This window comes from Ambystoma mexicanum, chromosome 1p (assembly GCF_040938575.1).
Source record: "Ambystoma mexicanum isolate Mex_15411 chromosome 1p, UKY_AmexF1_1, whole genome shotgun sequence".
Lineage (NCBI taxonomy): Eukaryota > Metazoa > Chordata > Amphibia > Caudata > Ambystomatidae > Ambystoma > Ambystoma mexicanum.
Window position 1 is genome coordinate 439,908,711 of NC_090921.1, and position 17,662 is coordinate 439,926,372.

The 17,662-nt window shown below is 42.4% G+C and overlaps 1 protein-coding gene across 1 annotated transcript in view; it reads right to left on the minus strand.

The window, feature by feature from the left end:
* The window catches only part of LOC138572406 (uncharacterized), a 606,109-nt gene extending 590,957 nt beyond the window's left edge, over nucleotides 1–15,152 (minus strand). Inside the window, exon 1 of the mRNA XM_069649265.1 lies at nucleotides 15,015–15,152. The gene's annotated coding sequence lies outside the window, so the exon portion shown is untranslated. The remainder of the gene's footprint in view (nucleotides 1–15,014) is intronic.
* Between the last annotated feature and the right edge of the window lie 2,510 nt (nucleotides 15,153–17,662).

Here is a 17,662-nt window from a genome sequence, read left to right on the forward strand (position 1 = left end):
TGCGCCTCCTCAGAGGTACTCTGCTTTTCCTCTCCTTCCCCCTGAAGCTCACTGTCTCCCAAGTTCTGGTTCTCTCTAAATTGGACTGTTGTAACAGCCTCTTTCTAAATCTACCGGCCTCTACTCTCCGCCCTCTGCAACTAATCCAGAACAGGACTGCAAGACTTGTCCTTGGCCTCAAGCCCTGGGACCGTATCTCTCCAGTTCTGAAATCTCTCCATTGGCTCCGAGTGGATGCAAGGATTAAATTCAAAACCCTCTGCATTGTCCACAAGGATTTCTGGGGCCTGGGTCCAAAATACCTTCAGCTATCCCTCTGAAAATACCTCCCCTCTCGAGCTCTTTGCTCCTCTACCTCTAGCTCCCTCAGGGTCAGTCGTTTTTCAAAGAAGCGATCTGGGGGTAGATCTCGGCCTTCGGCTGGGCCTCCCTCTGGAACAGCCTCCCTGCCACTCTAAAACTTGAGGAGAACCATCTCCGGTTCCGGAAGCACCTCAAGACCTCCCTATTTGCTTCTGCCTTCGCTCCCCGTCTCCCCTGCTGATCTCTTCTCTCTTGGCACTGTACACTTGGTCACCCTCTGTCCTCTCGGCCCAGGTACCTGCTCACCCTGCCAACCTCCCTCACTGCCTACGGGCCACCGCTTGCACTGGGGTCTGTATCTGTACCCATACAGTCCCCCCCACCTTTTTCTTCCTGCACTTATCAAGACCCACCCTGTCTGCTGCCTTAAACCAAGCACTTGCCGCTTGCTGGCTGCACTACCACTGTTTGTTGCCATTATTAATTTATTTATTATTATTTATCTGTTTCTCTTTTGCGCCAAACTTTCCATTCTCGCTGCTTTGCACTTTTCCCCTGCCCCTCTCCCAGGCACTTGCGCGTTCTCTGTGTCACTGGGCCCAGTAAGATAGTTGTTTTGTTCTCCCCTGCTCCCCTCCATTGCCTAGTCGCGCTCTGAACACTTGTGTACGAGCGCGATAGAAATAAAATATCAATTCAATTCATACTCATGCCTTTCTCTCCTGCTCTCTCTCTCTCTTCCTCATTTTTCATCATAAGCTGATTGTGGGGTTATAATTTTGTTGCAAGTGTGATGGTTAAGAAAACTAAGAGATAATTACCTAGTGGACACTATTCCACTATGTCAGGTGCTGTGTATACAAAAAGCATGTAGCCTTGGAATACGCTCCACAGAGGTGTCATCATTCCATAGTGGCACCTAAACCCCACCACCCAGCCCCTCACTCCTGAGTACCTAAACATCAAAGTACATGTGGTGCATATGTCATATGCCTCACATAGATGTCAATACATTAGAATTGCATGTTGATCCAGTCCCACCTACCACACAATACAAATACCCGCCTTCTGGCTACAAAAGGTCATGTGCAAGCCTCAACGACATCAATAAATCACCACAATGTGACAGCACATCAGTATGAATGACCACAGGAACCTGTATGCATGAGCACACAATGCACTACACAATGATATTGTCTGGGAACACCAGTCCCATTGATTAGGGACAGCTCACAGAATTAGGATGGCCTATTATCCCACTAACAGGACCCACAGATGCACACCAATAGTGTGACATTGTAAAATCACTAGCACTTGATCAAGTAAGTAATAGTGTGTCGTCTGCTTATCCAACAGGAAATTCAGAAATCAAGACTGAAGACGATGGGACCACAGTGTTCCAGCAAGCCTATCCTTTGCCATCACCACCACCACTGAATTCTTCAGAGCGGCCACCATCATTGCTGTTGAAACCACCACCACCACTACCATTGCAAACAGAGCTAGTGGATGAATGTGCATCACAATAAGCAGAAACTGGTGTCGTGGCAGAAGGGAAAGAGGAGGCCTTCTTTTCAATGCAGTAAACCATAGTCGATATCAGCCACACAGTAGACCATACCTCAGCCACCGTTGTTGCCTACATTCAGAGTGCACAACTGCCATGGAGCTGTAGACCCACCAAACATGAGCTGCCAGAAAGGTAATGCCCCTTGATGTTGCACTCGTGTCATTGATCCTCAAGAGGACGGCCCAGCAAGAGACATTGGCCACGATCCACAGGCTGGATACACTACCACCTGTAGTAAGATCTGTCAATGAAATATGTTTACTTTTCCGTTGGTTCAATTATTACAGGGAAAATATGCATTTTCTACTATCACCCACTTCAACAACCCCACCCCACAATCTGGAACAAAGAAAGCTATGTTTTGATCTGTATATTGTGTTTTATTTAAAATAATAAATCAAGTAATTAAAAGTGGTCCCCTAAATTACTGGGGAAGTCACCAACAAAACTACAAATGAATAAAAGCAGCTTGTCTACAGAATGGAAAACATAACCTGCTTGCTATCATCTCACTAATGTTTTCATTCCAATGTGTACAAATATCCATGCACAGAAAAATAAATATGAATTACCCCTCTAGACAATGGACTCAAATAGATGGACTCAAATAGTCCACAGCAAACATACACTTTGACATTGTTTATTTCATTTCTGTGAAGCCATCATTTTACAGAATCTAATAATTTATACTTAGCACCCACTTAACCCTGAATTCAAAAGGTGAAGCAGTTTTCACAATAATGTTTGAAACACAACTACGTACTCAGTTTTCCTTTGAAGCTATTGACAGGTATTGACACCAGAGTAACATAATGCTTTAATTAAATTCACCAGTACCTGGACTGATTCCAATTTAGAATGTTGGACCCTATCTCTGACAAACTATTAAATCCTAGGTTTGGTGTTGATACTATTTTATATTGTGTGTGATGTTAAATTGGTTTCATATACATGTAAACGCTTGGGTTACTCAGAGGTTCTGTTGCTTTTGAAATTCTGGGACAGTGGGGACCAACTCCCTCACTATCTTTCAAAGAATCAGATTCTCCTTCACTATACCCCAGTTCCACGTGTTTATTAAGGAATAGGTTTTTATTACTTTATTGATTAAGGCAGGTACCCCTCAAATTCGGTGTGTAGGGCCTCCAGAGATCCCCCATTACATAGGAAAAGAACTATTATGGTGATGGTACCTAGGGCTTTAAGCTTAATTATAAATTAAATGCACATACACATACTCCTACATATATGTAGCTTTTAAACAGGGTTACCCGAAATACATTTAAACCCTATCTGTGATTTTATTAATTCTTAGGGGAAAATGGTCTAAATAATCTGGGGTCATTCTACTCACTTTTTTATTTGTCATTTAAAGGAGCCAACTGGTCTCTGGTGTCTTGTGCTCCCAAAATCCCTATAAGGTAATCTGGTCCTGCCTTGGGAAAGATCTCGGATTTCAGGCCAATGTCAGAAAAGTCAACTTTTAGGGTATTTCCCCATCTGTTACATTCAATTGGTATCCAATCTGCTTCTCCTGTCAGAAAGGCTCAAACTTCACACATTGGCCCATTATTTTTGAATTTCATAATTTGTATCAAGTACAAACTAGCCCACTTCCTTGGAGTAAAACCAATGCTTGACAAGAATATACTAGCCCACACCCTTGGAGTAAAACAAATATTTAACAAGAATATTCATTATTCAAATTATTCTCTACATGGACATGTGAGGTTGGTAAATAAAATAGCAAATTAAGATTCACACGAATATTCAGAATCTGGGGATATTTATTGTTCAGCCTGTATATGCACGGTGGAGCTATTAAAATATGTGAATTGTGCATAAATCATACATGTTGATATATAGGTTTAATATGGAAATGATTTGGGCTTTTCTGCTAAATCCAGATCAGTTTCCGGTTTCCTAATCATAGAAATGGCTCAGAAGTTATAACTAACTATGTATTTGAAATTGTTGCTAAGTCCTGCACCTTTTAAAAGTTAATTGTACTATACATTTTAGCTCAATTGCATGTGTGTGTGCTTGCCCCTTTCTCAACAGAAACCATATATTTGGAGAAAGGCATTCTGTTGAAAATAGGATAATTTTAATGGGTAGCTTAATGGAACAGATGCACATTCTTCATAGGGCCTAACACTTTTTAATGTTAAGGGTAGTAGAACCTCGCCAACCATTGCATTGAATGGTTGAAAGTCTATCATGAGGGTTGCTTTTCATATTAGCATAGAAAAATAAGACAATGCTCTATACAGATTTTTGATGTTGCACTTGCATTTAATTTTATTTCTGAAGTTTAGACACAGGGTCAATTGTCTTTGTTAAACACAGATGGGCCCATTAATCTTCTATTCATTAATCAGAGTTATGTGGATGTGTCTGGACATTTTTGCTTTGCAAAAACTCTCATTGCTGCTATGTTTCATTTTCACTTCACATCTTAAAATGCAGCATGATAGATTTATTCTGTCCCATAACAGAAATGTGCAATTGAAACCATTTATGCCTGTAATATCAGCCAAAAGGTTGTTCTATTAACAGATATGGTGTGATCTATATTACCAATTTTAACTTTCCAAATAACTTTGCATTCCTTCATTTTCTTGAAGGAACCTCAAAATTCACAGATCAAATGCTCCTCTTCACATGGAAGTAAATTTGCTAAAACACATTGGAGTTACAGGTTTATTTTAATAATGCTATACAAATACAGCATGTTTTCCTTATAGAAGAATGGCTTTTGAGTTTTTTTTTACATTGCTCCGTTTACCTGACATGTCCCAGCACAAGGTTCAGGCAAAGTCAGGCAATTGACCAGGATCACACACACCTGACAGCCCTTTTCCTTCCCCACAGGAATAAAAGGTGGAGCATGAGAGCACAATATGAGCAAGTCAGACCACACGATGAGACAGCTATCCAGGTATGACAGTTCAAGAGGAGAACGGTGGGGAGAACCGAAAGGCTGACAAGGAGAGAAGCAACCTTGCCCTGTCCGACAACGATTCATGAGACCTCTGTGGAGGGAATCATAAGACTGCAAACAATAGACCAAGTGTGTTGCTGCAGATGCCAATGGTACACAGATGGTGCCCATGCTCATAAGCAGGACAGAGGGAGATGCCTGCTACCGTGGTACCGGCCTTGACTTCAGATATTCTGAAAAGTCAAATGGTTCCTCACAGCCAGTGAGTTGAAAGGTAACCGATAAAGAAACCTAACTATGTTGAATGAAAGTTCAAAGAACTCTTAAATTGTTAAGGGAAGACCAGCTGCAGAGGGGTCCGGCACCATGTGGGTTCTCACTCGAGAGACTCTGGTTGATCCCGCGTTGAATGAACTACTGATACCAGAATGCTCTGGGGAGCCAAGAGAAAAAGGTTAAAGTGTTCATACAGGGGTCTAGAAAAATGCCCATACCGTAGAAAGTCGTTGACTGACAAACTATCGAGAATGCAAAGGAAGTGAATCATGCATCATAAGAAAGTAAAAGGAATTGAGAAATGGCAAGAGTGAACCCGACGGAAGGATGCCAATGATAAGGGGCAAAGTCTAAAGTCCCAGGGAACAGTATGTTGACAAAAGTGAACCCGACAGACCGATGTCCACGCTGAACTGTTTAAAAAGACATTTAAAGTCATTAAATGACTACAAGTCACCCGGTATGGAAATAACGGTGGCGGTAAACTCGCCGCCACCGTTGTTTCCATACCGGGTGATCTTGAGTCCTGCAGGTGGAGGTGTCATTCCTGCCAGGTCTGACCTGGCGGGTTTAACACCGCCCACCTGCAGGTGGACGTGGAAACATCGGCACCATCAGTAGATGGTGCCGGTGTTTCCATGGTCCCCATTCCCATTGAGTCCTATGGGACTGAATGGGAATGGGGTTTACCGAATTCCACCTCGGGAATTCCCAGATCACCGGGGTTGTAATGCCCCGGTAATTCTGGGAATCACAGTGGCGAAATGGTAATACGAGTCCGGCGGTAACCGAGCTGGAAAAACTAGAAAGACAACTACAGCCAAATAAGTGAATGTGAATACTTTACACAAACTTTGGAGGCAACGCGGTTACCACCTGCAATAGGATTCCCCCCACGGCTATCAAATCATCCACAGCAAGAGAGAGATATGCAAGGTAGTTTGGCACCGGCGTTGTCCGGCAAAACAATCTCAAAGAATCCAGAAAAACAGCAGCTCCTCAAACCAATTCTCATTCGCCTATGAACAAAATATTATTCACAACAAGGCTACAACTCAGCACACAATGGGAAATTGCAAATACCACATAGATGTATAAGACCAATCAATGAATGTTGTGCGTGTGTGCCTTAACTATCAGTAAGTTGTCTTACCTGTAGGTTTTCAATATATAAGCAATCATGATATCCATCAGTAGTCTGTAGAGGCTATACTGTTTATTGTCATAGCACATATTGAAAATCCTAGCTCCACATATTGCAACACGTGTTTCGACTAACTGGTTTCAGTTTCCTAGGTACGTTCAACTATATATGGTGTTCTGATGCTGGTTAGTTAAGAGAGTTGTTAAGAATCCTTACCTTGTCTTCCATTTGTCACGCGGTACCTCATTCACAGGCTGAATATCAGCCGGGATGAATTTCATCCCTTCTAATAACATTGAATAACATCTCCAGAATATCAGAGCAAGCAACTGACAACTATCCCATTATATAAAGGAATGGAACACAATCAATGGAAATAAACAGTACAGACAATTGAGACTACTGATGGATCTGATGATTTCATAGATATTGAATACTCACAGTTAGGACAACTTATCTATATGCAAGGTACATAAGCACAAAACTCATCAAAAAAGTAACCTGTACAGAAAGAAAGCAGGTGTGCCTCTTGTACTGGAGTGTGTGAATGATAAATGATTGCAGAATCTGTTCTTTCAGAGACGCAATGATTTACCAAGCAGAAACCTACAACCCAACTTGTTAAAAAAATGTCTGGAATTGGCCTGGTACATTGAAAAGAATAGCATTGAAATTTCTCATTGTAGATGAATGGAACTTGCTGGTGGTCAAATGCAACATAAATCGAGAGATGAAACGCATTAAAAGTATGAAGAACCTGAATTTGAAATTATTAATAAGCCACATTTTTCTCAGAGAATTAAATAGTACAAGCCCTGGTATGGTCCTATACCTAGGAATTCACCCTCAATCTCACTAATATAAAACACAGTCATTATTATTATTATTATTATTATTATTATTATTATTATTATTATTATTATTATTATTATTATTATTATTATTATTACTATCAATATTAGGGTATTTATTGAGCGTAGACCTAGCTTCGGGAAGCAACGGAGCACTTTGCAATCATAGGGGGAAGAGCAGTATTGAGGAGCACAGTAACAAAGGAGGAGGAATCTAACAACAGGAGGGGGAGGGCAATTGTCAGCAATGGATCTACAAGTAACCAGAGGAGTAAACAGTTGAGATCAGAACACAGAGTCTCAAGTATGGCAAGGAGTGGCCAGTGTATGGGCCCAGGTGTTAGAGAGGAGCTATTCCTTGAAGAGGAGGGTCTTGAGCTCCTCACTGAACGGTAGAAGTGAGGGGGTGAGTTGGATGTTGATGTAAAGGAGTTTCCAGATTCTTGGGGCATAGACATAGAAGGTCTGTATTCTGTTTGTTTTTCTTCCTGCAAATGCCATTACTTGTGGTGGATCAGAGGCCCCTGGAGATGCTGAGTTTCTTAGTGAGGTAGTTTGAGAACTTTATGGTGACAGTCTTGTAGGTGATGCAGCAAGATTTGAGGATGATCCATGCTTGCAGCATGAGCCAGTGCAGTTTGATGATTTTCGGAGTGATGTGGTCAAATTTGTGAAGTCCTTTTGATGAGCCGTGCCGCTGCATGCAGGATGCATCTCATTGGCATTCCAAAAGGGCACTGCCACCATCCAGGCAGGAGAAGATCAAAGCTTGAACAGCAGATCTGAAGTTATTTTCTGGGATGAAGGGTTTGATTTCCCACAGGAGAGTAAGTTGGTACCAAGCCATTTGTGTCTTCCTTGTTGTTATGTGCAGTTTGAAGGAGAGGTGTGTGTCAATGTCGGAGATGGAGAAGCCAGTTCAGTAGGGCAAGGGGATGTGACAATTCTTGAGATTCTGTCACTTCTCCCCAGGTGGAGCACTTCTCTATGAGGCTAAGCAGGTGAGGCTACTATCCAATATTTGCCCCACCGGTGGTGATAAGCGGTAGGTCCTCATAGGGAGAGACTCTCCCCTTGGGGGTATGGACTCCCCTTCATTTATGGAACTCCCTCAAAACCTCTTAAAGACAACCCTACACCTTTCCACCCTTCTACGTTATTAGTCACTCAAGTCTCTATGTGTTACTGTGATGCTGACACATTCCCACAGACTCTTCTTAATAGTACTGAGAAGAAGAAGAATGGTAAACTCTACAAAGAGTGCATGTTGGTTGGCAGCCAACCACATTGAGATGAAGAAGAAGAGGGAAAGACAAGTGGAGTTCAGTCCACAAGCTAAAATGAAAGACTCTGCATTCCCATTGGGCAGGGGAACAGCGGTACTTGAATAAAAGAGAGAAAGGACTAATCTTCAATGTAAAAGGAACCACAGAGATTTGAATGCCGAGGTGCAGTCAAGCCAGAAGTGAGAGCTGGTAAACCAAGGTCAGGACGGAGAGTAGCCCATGTTGATGTTGGTTGTGAACTTGGTGTTGAGTGGTTCATCGGAGGTAAATCAGCCCATGTGAAGTGGAGTTTGGCGAGGTCTTCTGTGAGAGCCTCCACTGTGAAGTTCTTGAATGAGTTGAAGGCTTGTTTGCAGGGTTTCTGATGGGTATGCTTGAATGGCGTGGTGCCAGATGGTCTGACCAGTTGAGTGGGATTGGAGAGCTGTGATGGAGGGTGGGCAGGGCAGTGATGATGAGACTGAGGATATTAACTTTCCTGTGAGGTGGGTCTTTTTTGTGCTACATGAGTTTCAGAGTCTTGGGGGGCAGCACTACCTTGGCATCAGCAAAAACTTGAATAAATGCCTAATCTCACTGTGGAAACTGAACCTAAATTTAGACATTTTAAAGAGACTTAGCTAACACTTGAAACACTGTCCCACACCATCTCGCACCTTGGGGTCCTGAGGGCTATATGTTCAGCAATATTGCCTATATTTCAGACTGTCTAATCCACTGACTGCACAACAAACACGCAAATCCATGGGCCTAAACCCACCAACAAATGGTTTATTAAAAGTCTGGCTGTGAGAAAAAGAAAATGCTGTGAATTACAATGTCAGTGGTGTAAATCTCTGTTCAAAATGTGCAAGACAATCTAAAAGATACACACAGAGTTTTCCCCAAAGCCTTGTCGATCAAAGAAGAATCTGGCAAATGCAATAATGAAACACCTCCCTAGTCAAATAAAATCGTCAATATTTTCCTGGGGAAGGCCAACCCATAATCTTAAAGAATTCCCCATGTATCACCCAACAACGCTCTGAAGACCTGAATTTGATTTTCTTTTTCATCCCCAGCATCATCCCAACTTTCATTTTCTTTGACCTCTTTCAGGGTATTGGAGGTAGAGGAGCTAAACAATATTGGCTAAAATATTAAAGCCTCAAACCCTCAGGTTGTCCCTTGTGCAGCCTCTTGCTTAAAGCATGTGTTCCAAACATTGGCTACTAATATAACAAATCTGCAACTGTATTTTCTCGCAAAGGGAATCATTTCCAAAGCCCAGAAATTATGCCAGTCACACCCATTCAGTTGAAAAGATCTTCAGCACAGCCATCGACTTTTGGCAAAATACCACTCCATATCCAGCCTACTTTACCCAAGTAAAATCTTGGCAAGAAAAAGCAACAAACCAGCTCTAAAAGAACATTCTTCACAGTTTTCAATTGGGCTTCAGGTCCATGCAAGGCATGGACACCACAGTGGTACTCACAAGAAAGGACCTTATTGCTGTGCTTAGTAAAGAGCATCAAGCAGGCTTAACCCTCGATCTTTTGGTACCCAATGATACAGTTGTGATGAATCAACTTCCGGGGCACCAGTGGTCTAGGGATGAATATCAGTTTCTAAACCATCAATCAGCCCCACACCTCTAGTACAACAGAAGAGATCTGAACATATTGGAAACACAAGCAAATTATAAACCTCCTGGTCCAATTTTGCTAACGTGGACGGAACAGCTGGCTTATCTCCAAAAGGTTATGGATCATTGGTTAGTTGCAGCACAGTGAAAATACAATTATTACCCAATGATAAAAGGGACTGTTCAGTCAAGGTTGAATATAAAAATATCTACTTTATTATTATCAATGCAGACAGTCTAACAACACTACGAAATACCACCCACCCTGTAAAGGAATGTAGAGGACAGACAGTATCAAAGAAGGAAAAGGGTTACAATCTGTATACTGACAGGAGAGAAGCCAGTATGGTAAATAATCACAGCAGTTTAAGGATAATTGTCTTCAACACAAGGGGAACAAAAGCTTGTAAAATGTCTCAAGGGGCTTTTGGAGAAGGACCAGGGGGACAGAACGACAATGTACCTTGTGCGGTAGGAGTACTTGGTGCTTGACAGGGTCAAGTCGATCTCAGGGCGCTTTGCAGCTTCTGCGACAGAGTTCAAAATGGAAGACAGCTGTGGGTATCAGGCGGCAACCAGTTTGGCAAGTGTGGCTGGACAGATGGCTGCAGGCTGGCCAACACGATGGCACAGCGTCAGGAATCATTATTTCAGTGCTGGTAGGCATTTCAGAAGCATGGTAGAGGTGTCTCGGATGACTTTAGCAACTGCAGCATAACAACGTTCAGCGGTGCAATCGGTTGCAGCTCGAGGTGCTCAAATGGTTCAAAAATGTTCTTTAAGGCGGACATCGGTAGATGCTCGACGATGCACTTCTCCTAGCTTCTTCACTTTGCTTGTGTCATCCTTTAAGGTGGATGGCCCAAAGCTGAGGAGTGTGTTGCAGGCTATCCTTGGTTTAGGGTTCAGAGACACTCTTGCACCTCCCACTGAGGAAGCTTGCTGCAGAGCCTAGCAGGGCATGCTGTCTAATGACTATGTACTGTTCTGGAGCAGTTGGAGGGTCCTCTGGATTCCGTATCTCCCTCTATTCCATTTGAGATGTTTAGGGGAGGGATCTTGCTTCCCTCTTGGAGGTCCTGGCCTTCCTTCAGTGGCGGAAGATGTAACGCACACTGTAGTCTCAGCTATGATGAGTTCTTGTCGATACTTCTTGCAAAGTCTTCAGATGATCTCCCAAATGAGGGGTTCAGCCCTCTTTTAAGGACAATTGGAACATAGGGGTTGGCGTAGGGTAAGCCTACCTCAATGAACCAATCCCTGGTCCCCACACAATCTCCTGTATGCGTGAGGACATAACCAGAGTGCTTTGCAACAGATAAGGTAAATGGGTGAAAACATGCAATACTAAGTCCCACCCATCTTCCTGTCTGTTGTGGATCAAAGGGTGCCTCTGGTCAATGCAGCTCTCTGTGGTTCCTGATTAAAGCAGCAGGTCTCCCGTGAAGCTGCAGTGACACTAGACTTTCTGGCTCCATCAAATCACATCTTGTACCTTCTGAATGTGGTCCCCTGCGGACATGACTATTGTAAACGTGCAGTTCCCGACATGACATTTCACTGTCAATTGATATTGAGGGCGGGAGCTGGCATCAGGTTGACACAGTGCATATGAAAAAGTGTTCCGGTTTCCTGTCTCCTTTGTTAGCCTATGTAGCCAACAGCCAGGCCCCACGTGGGCCTGGTTCAATTAAACTCTGATTAGTGTGAAAATGCTGCCACCAGCTACATGGTTCAACAAAAGGACATGATAATTCATGGAGCCTTTATTAGTTAATTAGGCTGGCCATAAAAGGGGGAAGATGTGGCCCTCCCCCTTCTGGAGATCCATCATGTACTCCACCTGTCAGATCCCAACTAAATATGACATGAGGGGACTGCGTCTGTAGGCTGTGTCCACCCAGAGTGGGTCTATGCGTATGTCGTGTGGTTAGCATAGGAAAATGTGTACGTTTTAGCCTCACACTTTTTCCAGAGGTTGATCTACCATAATTCAATTTCATTTTAAAAGTAAAAAAAAAAACAGGAGAGTGCACACCCAACATGTGGATGCTTGAATTCCTCACAACAGTAGATCGCATCATTCTCTTGAAAAGGTTGACTGAATAGGCACTAGAATCCAGGACTGTCCTTGACTGTAGCCACCATCAATGGAGGGTGGTAACTTTTTACAGTGGTGGGATGTAAATGTTTTCCCTGAATTAACCCAAGCAATCGCAGCAAGTGACCTTTTTTCAGGACGTTTCAGTGTGGTTTAAACACTCTCCTCCAACCCGAGACATTCTTTTAAATAAAGGGTCAAAATGTTGCCTTTTACAGCTAATTGGGTACAAATGGATCTATGTGATTATTGTGACGGCCGAAAATGCTGACTTTTTTTTAAACCCCTTTACACCACATATATATGCGGAGGGAGATTCCCCGCAGCCCCCCCATAGTAATATTATATTCTATACCCCCCACATATATATATGTGGTGTAAGGGGGGGGTCCAAAAAAAGAAAAACAAGTCGGCGTTTTCGACCGTCGTACTTGTGAGGGTGACATTTTGGTACAATTCTGTACAAATCCATACAATGTACCATTGGTTTTGTAGGGCGATAGAGGAAATACTTTAACAAATACCAGCCAACCAACACCATGCAAGAGACCTTTGCAACAGTTTCATTCTAGCTGTGCCCACAAAGTAAATCATGAGACCCTGTCATGAAACATGCAAGCATTGTTGCATTAAAAACACATTTGTAGGCAAGATGCATACAAACCTAATCAGTAGACACTACTGTCTCATCAATATATGTGAGTTCTAAATCTCCCCTCCCCCATGTTCATGCTTGAATGAACCATAGGAACATCATGTGACCTGCCACAAAAATATCTAATACTGCTGCCCATCTTAAATGCTGGCTGTGCCCAAAGAAAATCATGTGGCCACGGACACCCACTAAGGACACGTTGCCACACATTTCATAAAGATGTACTTATGATAAAAGGTAGAAGGATTAACACATCAATCACTCATGCTATGCAATTTCAGGGTGTTTGATAAAAATTTTATAATTTATAGAATAATAATAATCTGATTGTGATATAGACCGAAATTCGGTCTTTACACATACATATAAATGAGTACAATAAAACACAATATTACATGATATTACCATATCACCACATGAACATACAAGCAAATATAAACATATAAAACAAATCAAATCAAATAGAATGCATAAATAGGCTCGTAGGTATATGCTCTATCCAGACTCAAATACATATAACCATGGACAGAATAAAGTAGAGACCGGGAACACGTGCAGGGGATTAGAGCAGTCTATTATTAGAGTCTAGGCAGGTAGGAGTGTCCAAACATGGGACCATACCCTAAATAAGGCAAGCTGAACTGTGATAGTGTCAGAGTTGAGACAGTAATGCCAAAACGATTCCCCCTTAATAGACTCACATCTATGTACCAGTTGCCAAGCAGGCACATATAGATTGAACCCAGTTTCGACATAGGGTAAGGACATGTCTAGATGTTTCCATGAGACCTAGTCTCCCACAAATAAGACAGGTTCTTTGTTCCAGTGTCAACCCCAGGCGTGGGCCGGTGACTACTAATACCTGGAGTTGATTGGTGTGCAGCCTTAGCATGAATTGCCTTACTTCAGGGGCCAGGCACAGTGCCAGGTAAGGTTGAATCTTCCTGTATCTATGCACCACATGGGATACTGCCTTATACCCTTTTAGTTTGGACAAGTGAGTATAATTTTCACACCAATCCCATCTATTCAACTCGTGTTCGAAGTATTTCTTCAAGTGGACATATGGCATGTCTCTCTTCCTGAAGAAGGGCCAATCCATCTCCAAGAATAAAGCCTCATTTAGCTGTTTAAAGATAGAGCCTCGTGGGACCTTCTTGGAGTCATAATTATGACCAGTAGAAGCAAGTAATTTACAAACTGGGGAGGCACATGTTTTTAGGTAAAACACTCCCTGGGCATGCAGGTCCATACCCCTCAATGAGATCAGGCCTAGTTCCAGACTGAGATATTGCATAGGACACCAGGGTCCCAAACCCAATACCGAGCGCCAATAATGGCCCTCAGGTATACAAGTATATAACTTTCCATGCTGGAATACTCCTGCTTCCAAACAACCCAATAGTGTGTCCGAGACATACCCAGTTAAATGGAGTTCATTACAAGGATCTTGGAAGGATTAAGGGCTACTAAGTTGTCCCTACTGGGTTTCAAACCTATCTCCTGCAGGGTCAACACTGATACCTGGGGCAAACAATAACCTTGCTGAGGTATCTTGCCAGCATGAAATCACGTGCCCTCACAAAAAGAGTGAATCAACATTGATGACGATTCAATATATTAATTTGTTGGTGAGGTGGTTATGCTTAAAGGGGGCCACATACACTACAAGTTCCTCACTCCCAACTATGTTTATGTTGCGAGATAGGACCCATGATCTCTTTCAATGAATAAGCATACATTGATGTATCTTCACCTAACCGGTTGTTGTTTTCTACAATTGTATGATGTCATAGAGTAATAAGGACTGTCAACATTCCATCCCTCTCCAAGCTCTGAAAACTCAAGACCTGCAGCAGCCTGATGCCCACTTTCCATGTATGCCAGTATTTAGTAATGCAACCAAGGCATAAAGCAGAGATGAGCCATCTTACAGTCAGGTTCCAAGAGCCAGAATGCTGATCCACAAGGTGTGTTCAAAAATGGATTACATGCAGGCTTTAGATAGCTATATGTCAGTGTTTCAATAAAAAGCTGCTACATAGTTTGGGCCTTCTCTTAATCTTAAGCATAGCATTGTCTGGATTTAACATTATAAGTTTCATTGAAATGTAAAAAATTAAGACATTTAAAGAAAGAGCATATTATGTTAATATATTGAAATCTGAAAGCATGTCTTTTTAGCTCTTTCCCTTCAGAAAAGTCATGCTCTTGCTGTGCTCCCAAGGACAAGTCATGCTTGGAAAAGGAGACTCACCTTTATCTGCCTTGTTCAAAGCAATGGCGTGTTATTAACGAGTCCGTGGAAGCCCCCTTTCAGTTTACATCTTGTGAGGGCACCAGCAGACAGAGCCTGGGTGCTGAAAGGAATGGAGCCGGTGGCTCCCATGACAGAAAACCTTTCCAGCTTGATAACTCTTTTTGGCGCTGACCTCACAACTCCTTTGACATCATTGGCAGTGAGATCACATGAGCCCTGTGGCAGTATTGGCCCATGGTCCTGGTTTTCAGAGGTAAGGAGATACGTTTTGAATGTTTTGTGACTTTAAAAAAGCAAAAAGAGGTGTCAATATAAGACGGGCTAAGGCCAAGATGGCGCAGGAAAGCTATATAGTGTACTGCATGAAAATGTGTGATGGTGCTTCCTGGCAGAATACATGTGACGCTTTCCCATGGGGAAGCTAAACATTAGACTTTAAGAAGGTACACATGTGTGAAAATAAATTAAGATAACAATAGTGCAGTTGTGAGACTAAAATTAAATGGATCCCTCTTTTTATTTCGCTGCCTGCACAATGATTTAGATCAGTTCAGGCCAAGAAGACATACATATTCAGGATGCGTTAATAGAGTGCTGCGCTTTACTTTGCATTCTGGGATTTGCTGTTTGGTATTTCCTAATTGTAAATCTAAAATTACAATCACAGAATGAGAGGCAAAACCGAGGCTCGGTGAGCATCTTCTGGTTAACATGGCGCATGTTAGCATACCTGAAATTCGGCAAAGCCGACTTTAGGAACTTGCACTGATGTTTGGATTAAAGGAGCAATGAAATTGCATACGAGAGCACAGAAGTGTGTGTATGTTCAAAATATGCTTCATTGATCATTATGACGAATGCCCTTTATTATACAAACACTCCCCTTGTACATACTCATATACAATCGCTCCTGTTAATAACCCCTATCTACGTAGAAACATTATTCCTTCGAGATTTAGTGGAACAAAATATTCAAATAATCCTTTAAAATCCATCCTTGTGAAGATCATATTCATTTCAGTGGCATTTGGTTGGAACAATCAACGCACGCTGCAGGATGCCGTTCACATTTGGTGTCACAAAAGTTCCTGTTTAAATAATGTCACCTGGTACGCTAGATTAACAACTTGATAACTTAGTTGCCAGTCAATAGGTAATATGGATGCACTAACCCACTGAAGAAGGGTTCTTAATCTAAAGATATATTTCAGATTTGGCTGGTAATGTGCAAGGGACTTGATTGAATTCTGCTTGTTCCAGTTGCTGACGTATGGGTTTAAGAACAGCTCCAGAATTGCAATGAAGGAAATTTCAGTGGGTATATTTTTGTATGAGTTCCTCTTTCCTTTTTATTAACTGGATATAAATATATAATCCAATGTCTCAAACTCCAAAAGTGTTGGGATGCAAGTGCAATGTCTGAACCGTGGAAATAAGTTTAGGCTACGTACATTCTAGTAGCAAGAACTGAGAGCTGGTCATTTAGTGTCAGTATTTTGCTGTTTGGTTTGGCAGTTCTGCACATGTGTTATTATAGTTAGCGTTGACACATTTTAGAGAGCATCAAAGAGCCTTACACAATGAAAGAAGGAGCAACAATGTAATAACGTTGCCTATTATATGTAGAGGTTAGAGCAGGCCATTGTTTGATAGTTTTGTAGCTAGTAGTGACTTGAGTTATGCTTTGGTCATATTAAGGATAGGCTATTTTATTTTATTTTATGTTCAGGAAAGTGTTTAGTAGCGGTTGAGAAGGTAGTTTAAGTGTCCAGCAGCAAGATAGGGTAAATGTGCTTTAGTAAAATGAGGGCTGTGTGCCGCTGTAGCAAGAGTTCTGCCATGTTGAGTTATACCCTGTTTGAAGTTGCAGCTCCTGATAATTAGAGAATTAGGCAGCCCGTTGAAACATTTGCCCTGTCCATTTAATTAGAGTGTAGGTATCCTTCCCACAGCGAATGACCAGACAACCAAGGCTAGTGGAAAATGGAGACTTGTATCACACATAGCAGTTAATCGTGCCAGTCCAAATAGTTCACAGGTGCTGGGAATGGAATGTTGTTTTCTGATGATTAGATTAGTGCTTCAGCTGTGAAGGACACATCTTATGAGAACAGGGCCTGGCGTTAGGCACTGCTTAGGTGTTAAGATAGGTGTGGGTAGTAGTTTCCCATTGAACAGTGGCTAGTCCATTTGAACTACAGGTGTTTGATTAAATAGAGCAAATAAATACAGGAAATTAATCCACAATAGCGGTGCCTCAAATGCGTTTTTTATAAAGCACCTGGTTCCCAAGAGAGATAGGGTAGAAGTCGTGCCAGGGATACAACGTATTCTAAGACTGGAGTCGCAAGAGGTGATGCCAAACAGTACAGCTGTAAGGTCAAGAAAGCCATTCGGGGGGGCGTGGCTAGCAGCCATCCGATGAGGACGTGAGCTCGCGCTGCTCCCGCACCACTGGCTCCATCCTGCGAAATCCTGACAAAATATATCTTCGTGCGAAATCCGAAATAACCCAGCGGTGGGAGAGACTCTCCTGCACCGAATCGCGGCGCTCCGACACAAATCGGTGTACGGATTCACCGTCCAGACCGTGTGGAAGCGACACGACCCGCACCAAGTGTTGAACTCAAAATGGCCGCCATGTC